Raw genomic sequence first — 19,716 nt, forward strand, 5'->3', positions numbered from 1 at the left:
AATATACTAGTACTATGTGCTTTTCTCAGAGAAATTAAAAGGATTAAGATACGTTTTGATTAGAATTGAGATTAAGACACGCAGTTGCATACTCTTTTTTCTCTTCCTTTAAAAAAAATTAATTAAAAAAAAAAAAAAAACAATCTTCATGCTTTTTGTTTATACGAAAGATCTTGTCAGAAAAGGGAAAGTTTGTAACAGTAGTAATTTTTATCTTTTAAAGGAAGTAAGCTTTGTAACTTCTCTTTTGTTGAATATTTGATTTTTATTTTGTTGTTGAATTTTATTTTTTAAAATTAATTAATTAATTAAATGTTTATCGACTTTGATATGTATTTTTAAATAAATTAAATTTTAAATTTATTGCATTTTTTTAGAGAGAAAAAACTTAAAATATTTCATTCACAATGGGTTAAAAAATACAGTTGGACATGATATTAAAATTATGGTGCTAGTAAATAGTCTAGACGTTCTAGCTGAAGTATGAACAACTTGATTAGTTTGTCTCCTAATAAAATTCACCGTTAAATTTTGATATTTGTTTAATAAGGTTCTACACTCATGTATAATTTGTCCTTATTCAGCTTGTTGTCCTTCTATTGATGGATATCCTCCACCACTCTTTGTAATCTGATTCTATGGTAATTTGTTGGTGATTTAACTTTGAGAGCCATATGATAGAATGAAGTATAGCTAGAGCTTCTATTGATGGCTTGCCCATATGATGTTCTATTCGGGCTTTGATGAAAGATCCTTTTGAGTCTTTGATGCATAGTCCTAGCGCCCAAAGCTTGTGTCCTCCTGGAATAAGACTGAATCAGTGTTGCATTTTAGCGTGCCTGGAGGTGGATTTTTCTAGCCTTGGGTTTGTTGGTCCAGAGTTATGGGCCTATTAGATTGCTTGTTGGATTGACTTGTGCATGCATGCTTCCATTCATGTAATGAATATTGAGACATGCGGTTGAGTGTTTAGATTAGACCAGACTTTCCATAAGGTCCAAATGGTAATAGTAAATTCTTCTTGCTGACTAGGAGTGAGGTTATGGAGGATTTTGAATAACACTTCATTTAGAATTTCTCCCTCTTCTACTATATCCTCCATGGCTTCCCATAGACCCCTGATTTCCCACAATTTTTGTGATTCTACACAGCCAAGTATTAGGTGCCAATCACTTTCTACATTAGACTCACATAAAGCGCATGTGCTCTCGCAAGGGACTCCACACATTTGTAAACGTTGTCTTGCAGGAAGACAAGATCGTAAGAGACGTCACATGAGGATTTTCATGCGTTGGGTACCCAAAGATGTTGGTTGTTTATCATCTTCTCCATTGCATGGTAGTAGGCTATTTTAACTGTGTAGACTCCTGCGTTGTTAAACCTCCATATATATAATGGTGTCTTGTTTGTTTGGGTGCAGTAGGGGAATGGACTTTGCTTATCGCATTCTGACTAAAGAGTGCATCTAATAAAGGTTAGTTCCAAGTTTTGTGTTCCTGATCAATGAGGTCTCACACCATTAAAGTTTCTTGACCTTGTGGACTCAAGCTACAAACATAAGGGTTATGGTTATTGTAACCCTTTTTCTAGATTACATATATTAATCCTAATTAATTAATTAGGTTACTAACATTTATATTATTGTGGATAATATGTAGAAAGAAAATATTTAAATAAATGAATGAATGTATTTAATTAAAGTTTTAAATCCCAAGTGTGCGATTCAGCGGTAGGGGTTAATCCACACTTAAGTAAGGTCAGGAGTTCGAATCTTGCCTTGTATATGCAGTCGCGTTAAATCTTGGGGCCAGCTATCCTACCTTTTATCAGCGGTAAATACTCCAGGAACGAACCCAAAAAAAATTAAAGTTTTATTGTATAAAAGTCACTAGATATTACAAACCATTTTTTTTAAAAATTATATCACAACATAATGAAATAAAAACCTCCATCCTATGCTATGGATTTTTGCATCTGACCTTCTAACTACACATCCAATTTTTCTACATCATGAGATCTCTAGTATCTAGGTTTAAAAATATTTATGGGATTAGACATTTAATTTCATTCACATCTCATACAAACAAATCATACAAGTGTATAATAAGTTTATACAAGTATTAATACACACACAACAACTTAATTAGATATTCCACTAATAAATGCAATATGTTTATGAAATGCAGATTTTGACTCAAAATATACTTTTAAAAATTATTTTGACTCAATACTCCATGGAGATTTTCCCTTTTGAGTATTTAGTGAAGCTAGAGTTTAACATCACTCTGTCCAGTAATTCGGCAATGCCTCACTAAACGCGAATAAGTAGACAATAGTCGGAGTGTTAGTGCACCCGTCAGGCTACCACGACACAAAATCAAATAAAGACTGGCCATCTATGGGATTACCCATGCCCAAACACTCCCTAGACCAAAGGCCTATCCCCACAAACCAGAGGTCCCGTCTTATCCATTCTACTCAAACCCCATTTACTATCTTCTGACATTGGTAGCATAAAACAAATATCTCAGTCAGACTTTCACAACCATATCAAGCTCTCTCTCGCTTTATCCTTTCCTTTATCCATCTCATACGGTCAACTGTCCTTGACAGTACCCACTATCACAATCAATCTCTTGTCACCAATGTCTCAGATAGTAAAACATAAAGAAAAGAATTCACGTAAAAAGCATCATTTCAAAATTACAAAATTCATTCTTATTCTATCAAATATCCTTGATACAAAATTCAATTCTCGATTATTTTATTTTTGAAATTCTTTTCTTTTCCCCAAAAAATCTTTTGAGTTAAAAACCACATTATGCAATATGTAATATGCTTTACTATTAATCTATCATTTCAAAAATTAATCTCAATCAAACTTTTCAAATACAATTCAAACAATTTCAATAGCAACATTCAATCATAAACAATCAACCACTTCAAGATTTCAACCTTAAAACATCAAATTTATCAAAAAGTACAATCAAAAACCATATCAACTAACCTAAGGTTCCATGCCTATTTCTCCAAACATGCTAGTTTTCTCCTAATTTCCTTGATTTCTTCTTTTCCTACTTCTTTTTCTTCCTCTTATCTTCTTCCTTTCTTCCTCTTTTCTTGAAATTTTAGTTGTTTACTCCTTGTTTTCCTCTTTGCTTTTGGAAAAGATGGACTATTTTTGGGTGTTTCTTTGACATTGATTTATGTCTTGTTGTTAAGGGTTGTTGGTGAACTTTTTGGTGTGATTTCTCCTATTTATACTAGTCTCCACCTCCATTCTTCAATCTTCTAGATTTGTAGATATTTCTTGATATTTCCTAGGACATTTTAATAACATAGTGATTAGGTGTCCATTTTGTAGATATTTATAGGACTTTATAGAATTTCTTTGAATTATTTAAGTATCTTAATGATTAAGTTTCCAATTTATTTAATAATATGGTGATGAGATGTCCACTTTCTAGAATTTTGTAGAGTTATTTAATTAGTTATCTTAATGATTAAGTTTTCAATTCATTTTAATCACATGGTGATTAGGTGTCCTTTTCTTTTTTGTAGAATTTTGTAGATCATCCTAAAATTTTGTAGAATTATTTAAATATCTTAATGGTTAAGCATCTAATCTATTATAGATTTCTATTTTGTAGAATTTTATAGAACTTTCTATAATTATTTGAATATCTTAATAGTTAAGCTTCCAATCCATTTAATCATTTGATAATTAGATATCTACTTTGGAGAGTTTTGTAGAACTTTCTAGAACATTATAGAATTATTAAAGTAACTTACAAATTAATTATAATTTTGAGAAACTAATATCAACATTAGAATCTTCACCATTAAAAGTATAAACTTTTGTCTCTTGATCATCTCTTAATTATGCTAATTAATATTAATTAAATAAATTAGAATTTGCTTATGTGTCACAATTTGATTGGTTGAGACTTGTATTTTAATTTCACCTAACTATACATTTTTATTAATTATTCTAAGCATACTATATTGATGATAAAATTATTTATAACCTTTTGAACATTTTTCCATAATTTTCTTGCTTAAGGTTTTAGCAGAATAATTTTCTCAAGTTAAATCCTTAGAGAATTTCTATAAATTTTAATTTAGATATTTTCTCTCTTAACTGTATTTATTCTTAATTTATACTCAATAAATTATTATTTAAGTTACAAATTACTTAAATTTTCTTAAATTGAGTTTCTCATATTTTATAGTGTGCTCTCAACGCTGTCCGAAAAATAGTCAAATTAGATAATAAAATATATGTTATTGAATTTAGAAGATCTTGTTAGATAATGCTACATAAATTTAATTCACAGTAAATTACGTAATATTTAATATATATAATAATTTATAGAAATTATATAGATAAATAGTTACAAAATTTAGGATGTTACAGTTATACCTTAACCATGAGTCTTTCCATACATTTATGCTTGCTCCATTTCCAACACACCAACGAGTTCCTTCCTTCACTAGAACCTGTGAAGCATGGATGTTATGCCATACATATAGCTTGGTGAAATCCTTATGATATATATACATGTTGTTTCATTCATTGTTGTGTATGTTTCTATTCTTAATGCTTGCCTTGGATTGATTCTCCTTGCATGATATAGGTTTCATTGGGTATTGGAAAATAACTTTTGAAACTAGCTCTAAAACAAATGCCTAGTGGGAAATGTATCTAGGAATGGAGCTTGGCCCATTAGTAGTCTTAAACCCTAGCCCGTAATGCGGGTGTAGATATTGGGTACTCAAGGAATTGATATTCAATATCCGCACCTAGGCTCTTGCTCTAAGGGATTAGGTTTGAGTAAACTCATGGGTTGACTAAGCAATGTTTGTAACAAGAGATTAAGGATTCATTAGTGTAACGTTTGGTGAAATCTGACCCCACAATCTCACAAAAATCATAATACCATTTCTACCCTTTTCCACTCACAATCAAATATTTTTATAGCTTTTATTCCAATAGTCATAACTTTTGATTCAACTTGCATGACAAACTATGAATTTGGAATTATTCTTTAGTCACGAATAGTCAACAAATGTTTATGTTACCTTCTAATCCCTGTGGATACGATAATTCTACTACTTGAACGGCCGGTATACTTGTCGTGTTTGAGACTGTTGACAGAACAAAAGTGATTTTAAGTGATAACAAAAGTAGTTTTAATGGAAATCTCAACAAGTTTTTGGCGCCGTTGCCGGCAGCGCCCGGCGCGACACCAGATAAGGGCAACCCTTGGGCTTCTTCTGATATGGCGCCCGGTGCATGAATAGCAAGCCCGGCACGTCGTTTCAGTTACCTTAATCACTTCCCCTCTTCCCCACTCTCATTTCAACTTCCCCAACTCCCTCTCATCTTCCAAAACCTCTCCACTCTCTCAACCCCTCAACTCCCTAAACCTCCCAACTCTCTCAATCTCTCACGTCCCACTCTCTTCTCCCAACCCCTCAACTCTCCCTCACCTCTCCACTCTCAAGTCAACATCGTCATTCATCTCCCACAAGCTCTCTCTCACGAGAACTTTCTCCCTCATCTCCACTCATCTTCTTCCCTAAGGGCACGCGACTTCTCTTCCTTCCCTCCAACACACCTTCATTCAAGTAGGTTTCTAAACTTACTGTTTTTCTTTTCTTTAGAATTCTATTTTTCATTCTTTCTTGTTTTGGGTCTCCTTGAGGGTTTCTGTTAACCCACATTGGGGTTTAGGGCTAAAATGCCTTAACAAAAAGCAACCCCTGGGTGCAGTCACGCTAGGTGCGAAGAATCACGCCTGGCACAAATGTGATTTGAAATTTCAGGTTGAACATAAGTCGGGCGCGATGAACCACGCACGGCGTGCCTACTGTTAAAGCTTCGAAACGGCCCGTTCCAATGCCAGAACGGCCCGTTTTGGAATTGGAATGGACTGTTCCAATTCCAGAACAGCCCGTTTCGAACTTAAGAACGACCCATTCTGATCTTGGAACAGCCCGTTCTGGGCCAATTTTCAAAAAGTTCACTTGCGCCCGGTGCAATTCCTTTTTACGCTCGGTGCAATTGATTCCAGGGAGTCCTCTATACTCTCTGTGCCCGGCGTAATTCTGTTTTGCGCCCGACGCATTTGCTCCAGAGAGCTTTTTATGTGTATTGCGCCCGACACAATTATGTTTTGAGCCCGGCGCGTGACACCTCTAGAACCCATTTTTCTCTGTTTTAGTGTTGTTCTTAGTTGATTTTAGCCTGTTTTTGTGGTTTTGTTGTATTGTTACTGTGTCAGTTTGGTCTAAGGATAGCTTTCCTTGTGCTTAACTTAAATTGGTCATCCTGGTCTGTCTTGTTATGCTCATCTATCTGCCTGGAATTTCTTGGTTTATATTTTGCAGATGGCCTCCTCTAGCAAGCGCCCCCGTTCTGAGCAACCGGGTCAGGCTCCCCGCAAGCCGAGTCACCCCTATTCCTGTTGAGCTTAGGAGAGCTGAAAAAGAGTTTTGATGATCACAACAGCCGGAGACAACAAGTGTGCAACAACAACATTGAACACAAAAACAAAGTCAAGGAAGTTCAAGAAAAATGCTTTGAAGTATAGCTATGTAATAGTGTTTAGGAAATAAAGTGTTAAAAGAATTGTTATATTTGTGCTTGTGTGTGTGCTTTGTGCATTAAGCAAATCTTGTCTAAAATCAAGTAGGGAGTAGATGATGATGAGTTGAGAACATTGGAAAATTATTTTGAGACTTAAAATGAAGTTTTAAGAACTGACTCAAAATAATCGATTATTGTTAAATATAATCGATTATTTCAGCAAATGGGCTAAGTGGAATGCCTTGCTGTAATAATCGATTATTTGCCAAAATAATCGATTATTTCAGAAACAACTCTCTGGAATAATCGATTATCCAGCTAAATAATCGATTAAATTGTTCTTGGTTGATTTCCAAAAATCTGAAGAACAAAATAATCGATTATTCTTTAAAATAATCGATTATCTGGGTTTGAACTTTTATAAATAGACTTGAACTATTTTGAAACATAAGACAATTGAGTGAGAACTGATAATCAACTTCTAAAAGCACTTTAGAGAGTCTGTGTGACATCTTGGAAAGGTTTCTTTGTGAAATTCCAAGAAGAAAAACATTTGTGAAAGAACTTGTGAAAATCATCATCATCATCATACTCTTGAAAGAGAAGGACAAAGAATTGTTCAAGAATTCCAGGTGAATTCGTTTCATTTTTGTTTCTTTGTGAATCTTTGTGGAAAATCTTGAGAAGGGTTTCTCAAGTGATTAAGGTTCTTGTAGTGGGATCTACAAGGGGTACTTTCTTGGGGTCAAGAAAGTGATTATCTTTTAGTAGTGAAGTATATGCATGTGTGTTTGCTTGTAAACCTTCTTGCTTAAAGATAGTGGAAAAATCTTAATCAGGTGGTGATTAAGGACTGGATGTAGGTCACATGTGGAGTGGCTGAACCAGTACAAAAGACTTGTGCAATCTTCTTCAACCTTATCTTTTGTTTTGTAATTTCTTGATTGAGTTTTAAGGAAGATAAAATTTGATTAACAAGTGAATGTAATTCTTGATGTTTTAAATCTGTAAATTGAACATTGTTGATGAACCTCATGATGTTGTAATCAAGTTAGCATATTGCATTCATATTATCATAACAAGTCTTGAGAAGTGCTTCAAGTGAGAATTCTGTCATAGAAAAGTTTGTAATTGAAAGTGAAGATCCAAAAACTCTGATAAATTTTTAAAGGGTCATTGAATCCAATTCACCCCCCTCTTGGATTTGGCCATTCTTTTCTAACAATTGGTATCTAGAGCAAGGTTCTTGAGAGTTGTTCAAGACTTAAAAATGGCCAACAACAACCTACCCTATGGTGAGGGTGTCTCTATACATAGACCTCCTGTTTTCAATGGTGAAAATTATGTCTATTGGAAAATTAGGATGAGAATTTTCATTGAAGCTATTGATATTGCTGTATGGGATGCTATAGAAAATGGACCCTATGTTCCAATGAAAAAGAATGATGATGGTGAGCTTAAGGAGAAACATTGGAGTGAGTGGAGTGATGAGGAAAGGAGAAGAGCCCAACATGATAAGAGAGCAAAAAATATAATCACATCTGCATTGTCTATTGATGAATTTTTCAGGATTTCACAATGCTCATCAGCTAAAGAAATGTGGGACACCTTGCAAGTCACTCATGAAGGAACAAGTGATGTCAAAAGATCAAGAAAACATACTCTCATTAGAGAATATGAATTGTTTAGAATGCAAAATGGTGAATCCATCTCTGATTTTCAAAAAAGATTTACACATTTGATAAATCACCTTGTTGATCTTGGCAGGAAATTTGAAAAGGAAGAGCTGAATCTAAAAGTGCTGCAATGCTTGGATAGAACATGGCAAGCAAAGGTGACAGCCATTGAAGAATCAAAGGACTTGACCTCCTTAACATTAGCTACTCTCTTTGGAAAATTAAGGGAGCATGAACAAAAGCTGCACATATTTGATGAACATGAGCAGCAAGACAAGAAAGGTAAAGGAGTGTCATTGAAGGCCTTAAAAACTGCCAAAGGAAAAGAGGTATATGAAGAAACAAGCTCCGATGACTCCGAAACCGAAAATTTCAACCTGCTAGTGAAGAAATTCAGAAAGTTTATAAGAAGAAAAAGAAACTCTCCCTATAAGTTCAACAAAAAGCCAAACAAGAAAGAGGAAGCATCCTCCTCCTCCTTCAATTGCTTTGAATGCGGAAAGCCTGGACACATGAAAGCTGACTGTCCAAATATCTTAAAGAAGCAACAAGAGGAGAAGAAGTTTAAGAAAAATGCAAAAGGAAAAAGAGCCTATATTGCTTGGGAAGACAATGACTCAAGCACAACAAGTGGAGAATCTGAAAGTGAGGAAAACAATCTGTGTTTGATGGCTGGAACTGCACAAGACACAATAGTAAGTGACTCAGACCTTGAATCAAATCCTGATTATGACCAACTTCAAGAAGCTTTCATTCAAATTCATGAAGAGGCTGTCAAATTAGGTGCCTCAAATTTGAAATTGAAAAACAAGCTGAAATGGTATGAAAATGCTTTAATTAAAGCTGAACAAAAATTTGAAGATTTGAAGCATGAGCATGATGATCTTCAAACTATGTTTAACTTTAGTGAAGCTCATTCCTTAAAAGATGTTTGTGAACATTGCAAAGTTTTTGAAAAGGAAAATGCTGATTTAAAATTCACACTTGCAAGGTTCACAAAGGGAAATGAAAATTTGAACATTCTTTTGGGAAAACAAAGAAACACTTTTGATAGGAGTGGACTTGGCTTTAATCCAAGCACAAGCATACCATTTGAGTCTAGGAAAGTAGCTTTTGTGAAAAGTCAAAATTTTAGAAAACTCAAAAGTAACTTTTCTAAACAAGCAACTTGTTTTTATTGTTGTAAAATGGGTCATACTATTAGGAACTGTTACTCAAGAAAATTTGGAGTTCCAAGTGGAAAAATGATTTGGGTTGAGAAGAGTCAAGGGCTGAGAACTAACCAAAAAGGACCCTCCACATGGGTACCTAAATTTTTCCTCTGAATTTATTTTGTAGGAATGCTTGAGGGCCAAAAATTTGCTGTGGTATCTTGATAGTGGCTGCTCAAGGCACATGACCGGGGATCCCTCCAAATTCTCAAGTCTGAAATTGAAGAATGAAGGGTATGTTACCTATGGTGACAACAATAAAGGCAAAATTCTTGGTCATGGAAATATTGGTAATTCCTCCTCTCAAACATTGATTGAAAATGTATTGCTTGTTGAAGGTTTGAAGCACAATTTGCTGAGTATAAGTCAATTAAGTGACAAAGGCTTTAAAATTGAATTTGACAATACATGTTGCTTAATTTGTGATAAAAGGAGTAAAGAAATCAGATTTATAGGAAAAAGGATTGACAACATATACATGCTAGACTTAGAACATTCAATATCAATGTCAAACACTAAATGTCTAATAACTCAAGAAGAAAATATATGGCTTTGGCATAGGAGAGCTGCACACATTCACATGGATCACTTAAATAAATTGAGTAGGAAAGAATTGGTGGTTGGTCTACCTAAACTCAAGTTTGGAAAAGACAAATTATGTGATGCTTGTCAAAAGGGCAAGCAAGTGAAGGCTAGTTTTAAAAGCAAAAATCAGATTTCAACATCTAGACCTTTGCAATTAATTCACATGGATTTGTTTGGTCCATCAAGAACAATGAGCTTAGGTGGAAACTACTATGGCTTAGTAATTGTTGATGACTACTCAAGATATACATGGGTTATGTTTCTTGCAAATAAAAATGATGCTTTCACTGCCTTTAGAAAATTTGCTAAGCTTGTTCAAAATGAGAAGTGTTCAAACATCACCTCTATAAGAAGTGATCATGGAGGTGAATTCCAAAACATCATGTTTCAAAAATTCTGTGAGGAACATGGTATAAACCATAATTTCTCAGCACCTAGGACACCTCAACAAAATGGAGTTGTTGAGAGGAAAAATAGGTCCTTAGAAGAACTTGCAAGAACAATGTTAAATGAAACAAACCTACCAAAATACTTTTGGGCTGATGCTATTAACACAGCTTGTCATGTGTTAAATAGAGTTCTAATTCGGCCTATTTTAAAGAAAACACCCTATGAAATCTATAAAGGAAAGAAGCCTAGCATTTCCTATTTTAGAGTGTTTGGTTGCAAGTGTTATGTGCTGAACAATGGGAAAGAACAACTTGGGAAGTTTGATGCAAAGGCTGATGAAGCAATATTTCTAGGATACTCTACAAATAGTAAGTCTTATAGAATTTACAATAAGAGAACTTTAGTGGTAGAGGAATCTGTTCATGTAGTATTTGATGAAGTAAATAAGCAAGAGACAAGGCAAACAGAAATTGAAGATTTAAATGAATTGCTTGGTCAACCCCTATTGGAGAGTGAACCAAATGAAAAATCTAAGGAGAGTGTATCACATGAGAAAGAAAAGGTAACATGTGAACAATTGCCAAAAGAGTGGAAGACTTCTAGAGAATTATCAATAGATAACATAATTGGAAATATTGGTAAAGGTGTTACAACTAGGAGTGCTATCAAAAATATTTGCAACACTATGGCATTTGTTTCACAAGTTGAACCTAAGAACATTGATGAAGCACTTAAAGATGAGCATTGGTTAATGGCTATGCAAGAGGAACTAAATCAGTTTGAAAGAAATGAAGTGTGGGATTTAGTGCCATTACCAAAAGATTATCCAATTATTGGAACCAAGTGGGTTTTCAGAAATAAGCTTGATGAATCAGGAATAATTCTTAGAAATAAGGCAAGATTAGTGGCTAAGGGATATAATCAAGAAGAAGGAATTGACTATGATGAGACTTTTGCCCCTGTAGCAAGGATTGAAGCTATTAGACTACTTCTTGCTTATTCATCAATTGAGAATTTCAAGCTTTATCAAATGGATGTAAAAAGTGCTTTCCTCAATGGGCTGATACAAGAGGAAGTGTATGTGGAACAGCCACCTGGATTTGTGGACTTCAAAAATCCTAATCATGTGTACAAGCTCAAAAAGGCACTCTATGGCTTGAAGCAAGCTCCTAGATCTTGGTATGATAGGTTGAGCAAATTTCTAATTGAGAATGATTATGAAAGAGGAAAGGTGGACAATACATTGTTTGTTAAGAGATTTAAAAATGATACAATGTATGTGCAAATATATGTGGATGATATTGTGTTTGGATCTACAAATTCCTCTCTTTGTAAAGAATTTGCCAAAACAATGCAAGGAGAATTTGAGATGTCAATGATGGGAGAACTTACCTTCTTTTTGGGATTACAAATCAAACAAATGCATGATGGAACTTTCATAAGTCAAAGCAAGTATTGCAATGAACTTTTGAAAAAGTTTGGTATGGAAGAGTGTAAGGAGGCTGCCACACCAATATCAAACAATTGCAATCTTGACTTAGATGAGAAAGGAATTGCTGTTGATAATTCAAAATATAGAGGTATCATAGGATCACTCTTATACTTGACAGCAAGTAGGCCTGATATAATGTTTGCTGTGTGCCTATGTGCAAGATTTCAAGCAAATCCTAAAGAATCTCATATGAAAAGTGTAAAGAGAATCCTTAAGTATTTGAAGGGTACAACTAATGTTGGTTTGTGGTATCCAAAAGAAGTATCATTGAGTCTAATTGGCTACTCAGATTCAGATTTTGCTGGGTGCAGGCTAGACAGAAAGAGCACAAGTGGAACATGTCACTTGTTAGGTAGTGCACTTGTTTCATGGCATAGCAAAAAGCAAGCTTGTGTTGCTTTAAGTACAGCTGAAGCTGAGTATATAGCAGCTGGAAGTTGTTGTGCTCAAATCCTTTGGATGAAGCAACAATTAAGAGACTATGGAATTGAGTTGAACAAGATTCCTTTGAGGTGTGATAACACAAGTGCAATAAATCTGACCAAAAATCCAATTTTGCACTCTAGGACTAAGCATATTGAGATAAGACACCACTTTTTGAGAGATCATGTTCAAAGGAATGATTGTGTTGTGGAGTTTGTAGAGACAACCAAACAACTAGCTGATATTTTCACAAAACCTCTACCTAGAGAGAGGTTCAATCAATTGAGAATTGAGTTGGGAATAATTAGTGAAACAAGTTTGAATTGATTATGTTGTGAGAATGAATACAAGAGATGTGTGGAAGATAATATTTGGAAGTTGCAAACAAGACTTGGTGAAATTTGAGAAGTTAAAATTTTCAGTGAAACAAATCATCACTGGAATAATCGATTATCTTAAGATATAATCGATTATCTTAAAGTGACTCATGAAAATAATCGATTATCTGAGGAAATAATCGATTATCTGGAACATGAAGAATTCCAAGAGTTTCGGAAATAATCGATTATTTGGGTAATAATCGATTATCTGGTAAGCAAGAAACTCAAAAGTCACTGGAATAATCGATTATTTGGGTAATAATCGATTATTTGATAAGAAGAAACTCAAAGGTCACTGAAATAATCGATTATTTCAGTCAATAATCGATTATCTGGGAATGAGAATGTAAACAGTCACTGGAATAATCGATTATTCCAAAAATAATCGATTATCTGGGGAGTACAAGGAAAATGAACCCTCTGTAATAATCGATTATCCTTAAAATAATCGATTATTCATATCAGAAAATGGTTCAAATTGAGTTTACTGATGCAAATAATCGATTATTTGCACAAATAATCGATTATTTGGGCGGTTTTTTTTAAATTTTCTTAAAACGGTTAACTCCGCACCAACTCATAAAACTACCCACTTTTTTCATACCCAGAACGTGCAAACACCTTAAAATCTTCTCAGAACCTCTCATTATCTCATTCTCTCATTCTCTCATTATTTCCCAAACCCTTCAAACCCTAACTCTCTCAAAACCTCTCAAATCCCTCTTCTTCTTCATCTTTCTCCAAGACCCAACCATGGCATCTTCCTCCAAGAGACCCAAGAAGCTGGAAGTGAGGGGGAGCAAGCGCCCTCTTCCCTCGAAGCAACTCATCTCGAAGTGGTTCGCCGATGAGAAGGCCCAAGAATACTACTTCGAATGGTATGCCGGTCGGAGAATCATCCCTCCGAAGACCCTAAAGCTTGATTGGTTCAAGAATGAGGGGTTTAGCTTTCCAACCCTCCTGGAGTACCAAGAGTTGAAGGCGTTTCTCGAGATGGACGGACCCTATTATCCGGAGCTCATCCGATTATTCCTCTGTTTTGCTACCACTAATAATGGGGTTATGCAATCGGTGGTTAAGGGGAAGTTAATCAGGCTGGACGGACCCACATTGAGAGCTGTTGCGGGTCTGAGCGGAACTGGAGCAGAGAAACCCCAGCCATTCAACTTTGGAGATTTTGAAGAACTGATCACATTCTGGGATTGTCAACGGAACCCATCCAACACAAACTATGAAAAGTTCTTGGCGGGAGGTATGAAAAAGAACTCTCGCTTGATTTCCTTCATTATTGCCTGGATGTTAAAACCTAGGTTGCACAACCATGCCCAGATGTCTCGGGATGACATTTTGTTAATGCATGTAATTAAGAAGAAAATTAAGATTGATTGGGTGGCGGTTGTGAATGACTGTATTTGGAAGGCAAGGAGAAAGGAAGACGGTCCAATTCCTTATGCTTTGCTTCTGTCAAAATTTTTTGAGATTGCTGGTGTAGATTTAACAGGTGAAAGAAAGATTGTTCTGCACGCATCGAACAAAATAGAGAAGTCTTCTTTGCATCATATGGGGATGCTAAAGCAAGAAGACAAGTGGGTGTTTAAAGGAGATGTTCCTCCTACCCCAGAGCCAGCTACAGATGAGGACGGTGTGCCTTCTCATGATGAGGATCAGCCACCACAGGTGGAAGCTGAGCCTGGAGAAGCTGAGCCGGAACTAAAGCCGTTCTCACCTTTTGAGCAGATCATGATTAACAAGATTGATGCTGTTATGGACATGTCAAGGAGACATGAGACTTTGTTTTCTGGTTTGCTTGACAGGTTTGATGATCTGGATCGCGAAGTTAGGCTGATCAAGACTCAGCTTGGAATTCCGGAGGATGAGGAGTGATTTCTGTTTTTGTTATTCTGTGTCGTTTTTAAATTTACGTTTGGAACAATTTATAAGTTCAATTGGGTTGTAATGATTTTAATTCCTGAACAAGTTTATTGTTTTTGATGTTGAACAATTTAAGTTTGATGAATTTGAAGTTTGGTTTGCTTATGTGATTGGCTTGATTTTGATTCCAAAGGTTATTTTGGAATACTGGTGCACAATGCTCTGTTTTTGGTGAGCATATATGTTGTAATGTGATTATTTGAAATACTCTATTTTTGTACTGAGATAATGGATATCTTGACTTGATTTGATTTGGTTTGTGGGAGATTGTTGAGCTTAGGAGAGCTGAAAAAGAGTTTTGATGATCACAACAGCCGGAGACAACAAGTGTGCAACAACAACATTGAACACAAAAACAAAGTCAAGGAAGTTCAAGAAAAATGCTTTGAAGTATAGCTATGTAATAGTGTTTAGGAAATAAAGTGTTAAAAGAATTGTTATATTTGTGCTTGTGTGTGTGCTTTGTGCATTAAGCAAATCTTGTCTAAAATCAAGTAGGGAGTAGATGATGATGAGTTGAGAACATTGGAAAATTATTTTGAGACTTAAAATGAAGTTTTAAGAACTGACTCAAAATAATCGATTATTGTTAAATATAATCGATTATTTCAGCAAATGGGCTAAGTGGAATGCCTTGCTGTAATAATCGATTATTTGCCAAAATAATCGATTATTTCAGAAACAACTCTCTGGAATAATCGATTATCCAGCTAAATAATCGATTAAATTGTTCTTGGTTGATTTCCAAAAATCTGAAGAACAAAATAATCGATTATTCTTTAAAATAATCGATTATCTGGGTTTGAACTTTTATAAATAGACTTGAACTATTTTGAAACATAAGACAATTGAGTGAGAACTGATAATCAACTTCTAAAAGCACTTTAGAGAGTCTGTGTGACATCTTGGAAAGGTTTCTTTGTGAAATTCCAAGAAGAAAAACATTTGTGAAAGAACTTGTGAAAATCATCATCATCATCATACTCTTGAAAGAGAAGGACAAAGAATTGTTCAAGAATTCCAGGTGAATTCGTTTCATTTTTGTTTCTTTGTGAATCTTTGTGGAAAATCGTGAGAAGGGTTTCTCAAGTGATTATGGTTCTTGTAGTGGGATCTACAAGGGGTACTTTCTTGGGGTCAAGAAAGTGATTATCTTTTAGTAGTGAAGTATATGCATGTGTGTTTGCTTGTAAACCTTCTTGCTTAAAGATAGTGGAAAAATCTTAATCAGGTGGTGATTAAGGACTGGATGTAGGTCACATGTGGAGTGGCTGAACCAGTATAAAAGACTTGTGCAATCTTCTTCAACCTTATCTTTTGTTTTGTAATTTCTTGATTGAGTTTTAAGGAAGATAAAATTTGATTAACAAGTGAATGTAATTCTTGATGTTTTAATCTGTAAATTGAACATTGTTGATGAACCTCATGATGTTGTAATCAAGTTAGCATATTGCATTCATATTATCATAACAAGTCTTGAGAAGTGCTTCAAGTGAGAATTCTGTCATAGAAAAGTTTGTAATTGAAAGTGAAGATCCAAAAACTCTGATAAATTTTTAAAGGGTCATTGAATCCAATTCACCCCCCCTCTTGGATTTGGCCATTCTTTTCTAACAATTCCAACCGATTCCTCACCAAGCGGAATGAAAAGCATTTTGAGTCTATTAGTGGGAGAAAATTTATTTTGGAGCGGAGGGTTGAGTTGGAGCCCAATGAGGTACCGGAGTTCCAAACTGAGCTTACCAGACGCCGGTGGGATAAACTTGGCTTCTACCCCCTTCCGACCAACATAGCTGTTGTTAAGGAGTTCTATGACAATGCCCTGAGACTAGAGGAAGGCATTGTGCCATTTACCAGCTATGTCAGGGGTGTGCGAGTCCCCTTTGATGCTGAGACGATCAATGAATTTATGGGGACTACGCTGAGGCCTGATGAGGAAAGCGAGTATGGCAATTATTCCACAGAGACGATGGACCCTATAGTGGTAGAGGCTGCCATCTGCACACCTGGATTCGGGTTCCATAGGAACCACTCTTAGCAGCCTCTCCACGTGAAGTGCCGGGAGCTCCTACCAGTCGTCTGGATTTGGTCTGCTTTGGTGCATGCCAACATCCTCCCCTGCTCACATGTCTCTGATCTTCACTGGACCAGGGCCATGTTGATGTACTATATTATGACCGGGAGGACTGTGGATTTAGGCAACATCATTTGCGTCGAGATCTCTGGTTGCGCCAACTCTGCTCCTTCCTCCGCCCTTGGACATCCTTCGCTCATCACACAGTTATGCCAGCTCGCAGGCGTGGATGTCCACTCGCCGCCTTTTGAGGGTCCTGGCCGGGTGATTGACAGCAGATACATCTCTGCCTATTGCCAGGACTGCCCACCACCGGTCGTTCCTGCACTAGAGCCCATTCATGTTGCTGGGCCTCAAGAGGACGTACCCATGGACGATGCTCCTGCCCCAGGCCCTCCACTCACTATGCATCAGTGTTTTGACGCCTTGGAGGGCCGCATGGAGACCTTCATGCAGCATCAGGAGGGCAGGATGGATGCTTTTATGTAGCAGCAGGCATCCCTCTACCATGGCCAGATGTTTATTTTGGATGCCTTCAGGAGCTTCTCTCTACACTCCGCTCCTGGCTACCAGTTCCCGACCACCGCCGACTATCATACTTATACTGGTTGGCCTGGGGACCAGGCTCCTCACTTTGGGAGGGGTAGAGCTGCTGCTGAGGAGGATGATGGAGCAGCTGTTGCTGATGATGACCAGCTACCTTAGTCCATTTTTATGTTTTTGTTGCAGTTTATTTTTCTGTCTTTTATTTGTAGTTGTTTAACTATTCTTGTTTCAGAACTCTTTTATATTTAGTGTTGTTTTTTGGTGATTACTTTGTTGGTTCTTTTTGTGAATATTCTGCTTTAGCACAGTTTTTAATCTTGTTGATACTTGTTTTGCTTGTGGTTGATTCTGGATTGTGGTTTGCTTGATGTTTGTGGTGTGTGTACCTTAAACATTTTCAAGTCACGTTAGATCTTTAGCTCATGACAAGTTGCATACGGGTTTCAATGTTGATCATAGAACTGAGCTGAGTTTAATAATTTGTGGATGCATAGCCGGGTGAGGTTTGAGCCTAAATTATGATGAGTGAACTACGCTTAAGTCGCATGATAGACTTTGCTTGAGTTTCCCTGGTGGTTTGCTTATGTTGTGCATTTATATGATCAACACATTCATACTTCCTTATTTTGTTAACCATCTAAGCCAAAAGCCATATCCACTTTTCACCTGACCCATAGTGTCCTAAGCCTAAACACCACACCTCCCAATTATCCCAAATTGTGAAGAAAAAAAAATTAACCATAACTTTTGCTTTGGTTAAGAGAGCAAATTGATTACATCAAACAAGTTTAGGGGAATTCAAGAATGGGGAATTTTGGGAAGAAGAAAGTATGTGGTCAGCCATTACAAAATACATATATATAAAAAAAACAAAGCAAAACAAAAGCAAAAATATTAAGATGCAAAAGTGTAAATATGCATCTCATAAAGGCTAATGGCTTGGATCCGGTTAAGGGCATGTGCTGAATTGTTGTATTCGGGTATGGAGAGGGATATCATTGTAGAAATCTCAATTTCTCTCTTAAGCCATAGCAACTTGAATCCTTGAAAAATCATAAGATTGCTACTGCTTTACCCAGATTGCCCTAATAAAGACCTTGTGATAAGTGTCTGCATTTGTTTTACCATTTGTTTCATTTGGAAACGAAGAGCAAAGTTGAATCATGTGGCGTGAGTAGTAGATTTGAGAGAAACACTCTCCCTGATATACTAGTGTGCATAGAGAGAAACACTTTCCTAGTTGTAGACCCCTAAAATTGTCCGGGTCGGAAATAAAACTCGAAGACCCTCAAAGATCGAAGGAAAGTCAGCCAGAAGGACTCCTAGAAGACCATAGGATGGCTATCTGTAGGTTTAGAGGTCTTAGAGTAGCTTAAAATAAGGAAGTGGAGGGAATGAAGCCCAATACGGCCGTACTAAACTTAATACGGCCGTATTGAAGCTTCAACACGGCCGCAGTGAACTCAATACGGCGTATTGAAGTTTCTGAAACTTCAATACGGCCGTACTGAAATCAATACGGCCGTATTGAAGCTTCAATACAGCCGCAGCGAACTCAATACGGGCGCATTGAAATTTCTGAATTTCAATACGACCGTATTGAACTCAATACGACCGTATTGAAGTTCAAAAATTTCAATACGGCCGTATTGATTCCGTAGCCCGTATTGGGCCTGTTCCCTATAAATATGACGTCAATTGGACGTCATTTCACACTTTTACACACAGTTTCAACCCTCTCCTTGAGTATTCTGGGGTTTTTGAGCAGTGTTCTGCCCTAGAAATCACTGGGAGAGTTGATCCGACGAAGTTCTTGAGCCCCGAGCCATTTTGCTTGAGGATCGAACCTAGTCGAAGGGAAATCCTCCGGATTTCCGTAGTCAAAATTTTATAGGAGGGAGCGAGCAGGCTTGTAGAGCGAGGGAACGCCAAAAAGCTTCCCAGTTTTACGAAATATATAAAAAACACGCTTCAAAGGTTTCTTCTTCAAAATCCTTTCTTTTACTGCTTTCTGATTGTTGCATAGCATATCTAATTTATTCGCCATGTAGATATCTTGTTCATAATCGTTTAGAATAAATAGGGGTAATTTAGTAATTTTGTACTATTATTTTAGAAATAATCTGTCATAGGGAACCCGAAAGGGGCGTTGTGGGGGTGTTAACACCTTCCCCACGCGTAACCGACTCCCTTACCCAACTCTGGTTGTAATGGCCGAAGTTGATTTATAAAATCAATTGCCTTATCTTTTTTTCCAATGTTTTGAGTAAAACATTGGTGGCGACTCCACGAACCCTTCCTTTTACTACGAAAACCACTAATCCATGGAGGGTCCCGCTTGGGATTAACATGGATTGGTGAGACTTTTAATAAATAAATTGGATAAGATCGACAAGGTCTCAGTTTGAGAACAAG

This window comes from Cajanus cajan, chromosome 6 (genome assembly GCF_000230855.2).
Source record: "Cajanus cajan strain Asha chromosome 6, NIPB_CcT2T_4, whole genome shotgun sequence".
Lineage (NCBI taxonomy): Eukaryota > Viridiplantae > Streptophyta > Magnoliopsida > Fabales > Fabaceae > Cajanus > Cajanus cajan.